Source organism: Gavialis gangeticus, unplaced genomic scaffold, assembly GCF_001723915.1.
Source record: "Gavialis gangeticus isolate Ggan-Ray unplaced genomic scaffold, GavGan_comp1, whole genome shotgun sequence".
Taxonomy (NCBI): Eukaryota; Metazoa; Chordata; order Crocodylia; family Gavialidae; genus Gavialis; species Gavialis gangeticus.
This window is the reverse complement of record NW_017729009.1, coordinates 6,455,773-6,464,237: the sequence shown is the minus strand read 5'-3', so window position 1 is coordinate 6,464,237 and position 8,465 is coordinate 6,455,773. Positions and strand designations below refer to the sequence as shown.

General features: G+C 40.6%; 1 long non-coding RNA gene across 1 annotated transcript in view; it reads right to left on the bottom strand.

Annotated features, from left to right (window-relative positions):
- LOC109292447 overlaps nt 1-8,465 on the bottom strand; it is a 24,288-nt gene that overhangs the window by 8,440 nt on the left and 7,383 nt on the right. The window contains exon 2 of the long non-coding RNA XR_002096124.1: nt 1,786-1,834. This is a non-coding gene — a long non-coding RNA (uncharacterized LOC109292447). The remainder of the gene's footprint in view (nt 1-1,785; nt 1,835-8,465) is intronic.

Genomic DNA, 8,465 nt, shown 5'->3' with positions numbered 1-8,465 from the left:
TACTCAAACATCAAACTAGTGCAGAAGGCAGCTAACCATTCATCAAGGAGTTTTCCTTGTCATCAGCACAGGATACCAGGGCTCCAAAATCTGCATTTCATCTTTGGTCACTGTTTGGAGTTAAATTTTTCACCTACAGAATTCTTAACAGCTTGCAACCTGCTTGCCAATGACTTCTCTCCCCACTGTCCCCCATCTCTATTCCCACAACTGCATTCTCCTCCTTGCTATGAAATGCTGGACTGTAAGAGGTCTCACTCCTCATTGGATTTGCTGTCCTTTGCAACACTTGGCAAAAGCCATCTATATTTGACAGCTTCAAGAGGGCTTCAGGCTTATTCTACCTACTGCGATATTTCCCACCTGATTTGTTATCGTTGCTGGGTGTGTTATTCTGCTTGGTAGTATTGCTATAGAAATTGTAAATTCATCACCAGTACACCAAGAACACAATATTTTCTTAATATTTGAATTACAGAAAGACAACTTGATGTTTAAGCAGATAAATGACTGGTTAGTAAGACTATTTTTTCAGCATATGGAGCTTATAACCAACTTTCTGGGTGCATCAACGCATGCCATTAATGCGAAGCAATAAGACCTGGAGCAGTTTGACCCAGAACAAACTACTTCCGTGCGCAGCATCTGCATGAGCACCCAGGACAGCAGCAGTCTGAGCCAAGGCGGAGCAGGCCCAGGCTGACAGAGGGTGCAGGAGAAGGGGTCAGCCCCAGGCAGCAATGTCAGGCAGTGGAGAAGCTGGCTAGGGAACGCAGGCATTCAAAGCGAGGGGCCATGTGGCAAGGTGGCAGGAAGAAGTCTGGCCCGTGACTGGCTGGGCTGACAGGGCACAATTTACACTTGCAGTCAGCATCTATGCACGCATTTAATCGTAGTAAATCACCCCAGGGTAAGATAGTACTGTCCTTGACTGTTTTATGTTACGCCAGCATAAATTAGTTTATTGCAGCCTAATACTGTTTCACATATAGACAGTGGTGCTTTACCCTGCAGCTAGTGAGTCTACTCTGTAGAAAAGCACATGTGCAGATGTGGCCACTGTTACTGGTAGTTGCTCCAAGCTCCTTTTTCCACCCTACAATCCCAGGTGCCGAAAAAAGGGTGCGAGAATACTACGATCAGACTCGGCTTAGAGCTCCGCCTCTCACATAGCATCTGAATCTTCTTTACCCTCCCCTACTTTGGAAACAAGGATTTCATGAAGATGCCACAACCCAACTGTGTGGATACTGTTCCAGTGCTCTTTCACCCTGATATGGTCTTTGCCTTTCAAATTTCAGTACCTGATTGCATGTCAATTAGCATTCTCTCCACTCACCAAGCATTACCAGAAGGAATACAGCCTGCCAATTACAGTATCTCCTATATTCCCCATGAGAAGCAGGAGAGAGGACAATGAGCGGTAAGAAAACTACTGAAGCTGTCAGTCTGTAGACTGAGGAAGATAGCAGTCCACTAGAACACATATAGAAGCATTTTAAATGAACGTTTCAGCTTTGCAGTAATGCTAGCTTAACTCCCACCTAAGCAACCTAGCAAAGGAAGATTTTTTAATCAGTAAATAGATTCCTGAGCCTGGTAAGGTACAGGAGCCTGGTACGGAACAGAATCCAAAAGGATACAGGATCAATAAATGAAGGAGCAAGGCATACTCTTAATGAAGAAAGTGCACACCAAATACTGAGCCCTTTAGACTATTTAAAGAGCTTGGAAAGCCAAAAGGGGAAACCCAAACAGCAATGAACTTGAAATCTTCAGATTTACCTCCATCACTTAAGTATCTCTAGTTATGATAACCAAGGATCCTGGTTTTCTCTGTTTAAAAAAATTGCAAATTCATTAATAAACCCCCCAAAATCTACCCTTTTCCACAATTAAAATGAAACACCACTCGTTCATACACACACACCCCCCTCTGTGCCGCTGTCCCCACCCCCCCATGCTGCTGGGCCAACAGGGGGCTCCTCCCCATGGTGGTGCAGGGCTCCCAGCAGCAGCTCTTAGCCTCCCTGCCCCGCTCCGTCTTGCTGCACTGGGTCCCACCTCTTGCACAATGGAGGCCCCAGGGGGAGGGCAGTATGGCAGAGAGCCCCAAGCCCACAGCAGCCAGCCCACATCCACCCCCACACAAATCTGTGGGACATGTGGCCCCCATGCCCCTTGGGAGTGTACACAGCAATGAGAAGCCAGGCCCCCTGCTGTCCCCCAGAAAAGCTGCCCGCAGCTCCCCGCCTGAGCCCTGTGGCTGCACATTTCTACCCTGGCCCTGGACCCCAGGCCCCATGCGCAGCACTAGCTTAGCAGCATCCCCAGCCCTGCTCAACTCCCTCCCTCCACACGGGGGCCTCCATTCCACCCCCCCTTTCCACCAACTTACCTGTGGGGAGCTGCAGGAGTTGCTCTCATGTTGCCTGGCTGCCATAGGCATGTGTGTGCATGCACATGCATGTAGCATCCCCCATCTGATCACCCTGCTCTTGCAGGCTGGAACTCTGCCAGCCTGCAAGGGTAAACTCCCCATTGCCCACATTTTTTTCCCCTAAAAGGAAAAAAATCTGCATGTTTCTGCAGCAAACAAACAAAAAAACAAACAAACCAGATTCCTGATGATATCCTATTCAACTGATCATTAATATTAGTTTTAAAACATTACATTAGATCACCATCTACAGAAGAGCTAGCACGTGGAATCTTTTTATTCCCACTGTAATCACTAATGTGATTAGAGCACTGATAATCAAACTTCTAGGTCTTTTGTCAAAGAAGTTATATATATATGTATGGACCTAACATGGTCCATATATATATGGACCTCAGTCGCGGCAAGACAAAGGGTTTTTCATGGCCTGCTTGTGGTGCACAGAGCCGATTTCACAGGCATTTTCCAGCGGCCCAACCCTCACCGCTGATTGGCTCAGGGACCCCAGCAGTCCTGTCCCTTACTGCTAATTGACAGAGGGTACCTTCAGTCAGTCTGTGTCACTAGCACTTTTTTTTTTTGGTTGATTCCACGGGAAACTATGACCAATTCTGCACTTCCTGGCGACTATGGGCAATGCTGCTTTTCACAGTTTCCTCGAAATCCATGAAAGCCACGATTTAGGTAGGTCCTTATTTACATACTGTATCAACCCAATTATTTAAATGCCAAAAGGCAACATACAAAATTAGTCACTCCATATATAGCAGTTTTACATTCTGCTAGGTCTATTGAGTTGATATTTTATGATTTTATATTTAGTTTATATATTGATCTTTCTAGAATTGCTGGATACTTAGCACTGAATATGTTTCTAGGAAACAAGAATTTATGCCCTGTTCCCCCGCCTGCAAAAAAAAAAAAACACCAACTCTGGCCAGTTGTCTCTATCACCGAGTTGCTTGATCTTTCACTCAGAGTGGAACTGCTAACTGAAATACCAGCAATATAAGCATGCCTGCATGTTATTAAAGGACATAGTGGAAAATTTCACAGGCTGACATCCAAAATGTCTGCGGTTCCTTTTCATATTTCTCTCTTCCTGCAAAGCAGTTATTAGACTAGGATTTAAATCTATTTTTTGTGAAGCTCAGAAATTTCCACTGCTTTAGAGATCTATAGAAGCTTTTTCAATAGCAAAGCCCGACTAAGTTTAAATCCCAGATGCCATCAAACTAAAAAAAAAAAAACAACCATAAAATGTAATAATAAATTTTCAAGATCAATACAAATATAGACAACCAGATCAGAGCATCAGAAGGGCTGTGCAGCCATTTTGAAATAAACAGCAAAAATACAAAGGAGGAAGAACATAGGCATTTAGTCTATAATTATGAAAAGAATCATTTGAAAGCCAGCTAGGGATCATATGATTTTAAGGAGTATCAATGTCTTCCATTCAAAATCTATGCACCATATAGAGCCTATGGAAGCTCCCTTTGTCAATGTTTCTGTAAACTGTTCAGTATAATATTTAAGGGTAATGGCAGACAGTCTGGGCTAAAGAGAGGGCATCTGGTTAATATTTATTTATTTAACAAAAAGGACAAACATTTTAGAACTTCCCTTATTTTCAGAGGTATACCCTATGTGTAAAACAAGGCTGGATCAATGAAATTGAATATTAGCCCAAACAAAAATAATAAATAGAAAGGATTTTGACTGATGTTCTAAAAAAAAAAAAGAGAGAACACAAAAAACAAACAAAACCCCAAACAGATCCAGTTTACAAGTTTTAATTAAAAAGCCAGGTTTTTAAATAAAACATAACAAAAATAGATAAACGGGTATCTGATTTACAAACAAAAAGGCTCTTTATATCACTAGAAGATGTGTAATGGCACCTCACATGTGAATAAGTCCACTAGGTTATATGTCATCTTGAATCATTTGCTCTTTTTCACATTTTATTTTCTTTCTTAATAGTTCTCTTCAAATCAGTTCATTAAAAAAAAATGAAAAAGGATTGTTCAAAATTGTTTCTTCTACTATATTTTAAAAACACATTCTACTTAAGGTAACTTTAAAAATTCAAAGATTACACACACCATTAGTTATCACTAGGACTGGGAAATAATTTATTTGGATTTGCTAGAGAATTAAAAAGAGAACTAGGAAAAAAAACTAAAGCATCAAACATTCGTTTTCCTGGCCCACAAGCAAATGCAGGGTTTTGAATGTCCTTCAAAATAAAGTTCATCAAAAAAAAGTGCACCTGTAGTTAGTGACTCACCTTCCCACGTAGGCTAAGACAAGCAAGGCAGAAGTTCCCACCAGAATACAAAATTTCAAATTCATGGAATTACATTTGCCAAAACACATGACAGCTACAAAGTGATTCTATCCTTGCTGTGTGGTGAATTCACATGAATGCTACACTGGTTTCCCAAGCCAGATTATTGTGCTACAAGTAAAAAGTACCTTTTTTTTTTTTTAAGAAATCAGAATAAAATTATAGGATATACACAATATAGTGAAAGATGAGATATTTACATCACCTACTTTAATGTTTTTCCTAACTAGATGATTAAGTGAGCAGAATGTTCCATTTGTTCATTGCCTAACTGTACCTTCTGCTGCAAAAATTACTTTTCAATGTTCACATTACTAGTTCATTATTAATTTTTGTGCAAGTTTACAAACACTGATGCATTACAAAGATCTATTTTGCTACCTAAAATAAGGTAACTGTACAGAAAGTAAACAAGATATGCATATTTTTAAAAAGCTGTATAGCAGCACTGTAACTTTGCAGTGCTTGTATTCTCAACTTAGTATTCATACATGTATTACAGAAAAATACGCACAATTTCTATAATTGCTAAAGAAGCGTGAGTGACCGCCATTAATAAGAGGCTTACAAAAAGACCATTTTCCTCAACTCCTTGTCAGCTCAATATGTTGAGTGTTTAGAGAGATTTCTGAAACTGCCAGGACTAGTTAAACAATAGTTAAACAAAAAAGTTGATTGATGTACTTCCAGCAAGTTAGTTCACAAGCCATCTTGTCACCAAGCTTTTCATGCTGAATCAGCATTGGAAGCTGCACTTGACTTCACGCCATTATCTGTGTGTAAACAGCTTAGCTCATTCAATATTTGGCCAATGGGACTTAACAATAGAGCATTATATCCATGCAGTAATCAGAGACCTCTCTAGATTTAAACTGCTGGTTGACAAGTAATTCTTTACTACTTGGGATTATTTTTCCCTTTAACATTTACAGTTCTAAGCATATAAAGTTTGTGTTACATTCACAAAAGAAACTGACACATGCACATATTTAAGAAATTCAGAAGGCCCGCTTACTTTGAAAGGGAAGATGGTGTTTTGACAGACAAGATGCAGCACATTCAGTTTCAAACAATAAAACTTTCAAACAGAATTAAAAGGATGGCCCTGCAAAGTTCACTAACAAGGTTTGTGTGGAGTGCCAGTTATCTTTGAAGTTACTCATTTCTCGGTGCGCAAAAAGGACAGACAATCCTATTCTCATACATAATTTTTTTTTGTGTTCTAGTTAGAATTAGAACATAAGGACATGATATTAATGGACAGGGCTTCACACCTCCTCCGCACTGCCTCTCCACTTTTGTGCTGCTGGTCTCAGATAAGTAAAATAGAGAAACAATACCACAATACAGCTGCAGGCTTCCTGCCCACTGTTCAGCCATTATTCTTCATGCTGGTGAACTTTCAGAACAGTGCTCAAACTTCTTTGAAATTTCCTCTCAAATTCTCCCTACTTCATAGGAAAGTTCCTCAGAAGGAGGAGTGGTTTTACTGCATACAATCACAAGGTCTGGTGTTAACTAACCACTATCTGAATTAGAGGCAAGGGATGAAAAAAGAGAAAGCCCATTACAAGGATGAACTTCTTGAAGAAATTGACCACCCTATGGTAAACTGGGATTAGGAAAAAAAGTCTCACCAGAAAGCCCAGGTATTTGACCATCACAATGCTTAGTGTTCTTATTAAGCAAAGCACATTACTGGAAAGTTTCGCCTTTCATTAGAAAAGGTACTTCTAATTCTCAAATGAGCTTGATCCCTAAAGGTTCCAAACCAAGACAAAAGCTAGAAGTTTGAAAACTTTCCAATTTTTAGATGGCTGGGATTGGCATTACTGTATATTTTCCAGATATTCTGAAACATTTTAGCAAGCTTAGTTAGCACTCTCCACAAATTACACAGTATTTTATGATTTCCATAGACATCACTTTCCTCCATCAACATACACAAGTTTAAGCCCCTTCTTAAAAGATAGCAACATACTCAAACACTGAGTAGTGCTGAACAGCAAGTCCAGATAGATGACAAAATATATTTTACTCCAAATCTGTAAGAATTCACTTACTTATGATGATCACTATGAATTTTTGCTCTCTCTTTAAAAAAGAAAAATAGAAAAGAATTAAAAAACCCTCAAGTTGCCAGCTTCAAATTATTGCAAAAATTCTTCCAAAACAAACAGAGGTTCAACCAATGCAGTGGTACTTCCCTAAAAATCAAGGGTGTGTAACTCAGACAATGACAAAATAAAGAGATTTTCAAAAGACACAGGAAGATAAGAATAGCACATATGTAAAAGTAATTTAGTTGTTCTACTGGACATTTAGTTGGGGTAGAACGTTTCTGAAGAAAGGCTGCAGGGCTTACTTGGGCCAATAAATGAAAAGTCTTTGAATGCCCTCCTGAAACTTCCTTTCCTCTATAGCGGCTCCTGTAAAATTCCAGGAATATCCTGGAAAGGTAATCCTAGCCACAGGATCTACCATCAATATACTTAATATTGTCTTCCATATGTTATCTCCAAATAGATTTTAGCTATAGGAGTACCAGTGCCCTTAGTACAGGAACAGCAACCTATGGCCCGTGTGTGGATCTGGCCTGTGGAGCTGGGGAGGGAGAGGGGAGGAGAGGAAGGGCCCCAAGGAGGACTGTAGAAAGAGAAGTTGTGGTGGCAGTGAGTGGTGGCTGAGGCCCCTACAGAGATGAGCTTCATTACAGCGGCCCTCCACTCCAAAAAAATTGCTGACCCCTGTCCTAGTAGATGGTGAGCATACATCCATGCACACAGTTAAATCCGAAATCCTCCTACTCATTAGAAAAAAACTGTTCCTATATTAGAAAAGATAATAAAATTAACCTGACAGAGTTTTACTCCATGCTTCCACCAGAGTTGCCTGAACAACAACTTTTTCTCCATACACATTTCTCCAGAAAAAAGAACTAATTTATACAGTTGACACACAACAACACATCCAACTCCATGAGGTATATTCTTTAGGCAGAAAATTGACTGCAAAGATTTCAGAAATATGCGATGGTGCTCTAGTTTGATAATCTCCCTCAGTTTCAGACTAGAATAGCATAAAGACTGCATCTTCATCTTGCACAAGATACTGAATTCATTAAATTTAATTTACACTTTAGCCAGCATGAAGTCCAACAGACTTTATGGGTTCCCACATGATAAAAACCTACAGGACTCCAGTAGATGCTGCAGACACTGCTATTTGACTGATCTCCTATATACATCTCCATGCCACAAGTCTCATACCTGGAGAGCATTCTACCTTCTGTGGCTACAGAACAAAACCAAACCCACTTCCTAAAAAAGCTGACTTCATAAGGTATGCCACATCGGTGAAAATGCTAATACTTAACACTGTGGTCAGAGGCCTGAGCGAAGCAGCTAGTATTCGCTTTGGATTCAGCTGATTCAGGGGACAGAGATTCAAATCACCAAATTGAATCACTGTCCCAAATCGATTTGGCCGAACCCAAATCTGGAGATTCGGGTACTGCCAAATCACACAGACCCATCCCCTGCCCGCTCTTAATGACTGCCCTGCCCGGCCCAGCTCATGGCTCTTTGGGAAAAGAGGGCTTATACTCACCAGCTGCTGCCATGCGCAGGGCGATCACTACTGTCCCACGCTGTGTGGGTGGCTCTGCCACGA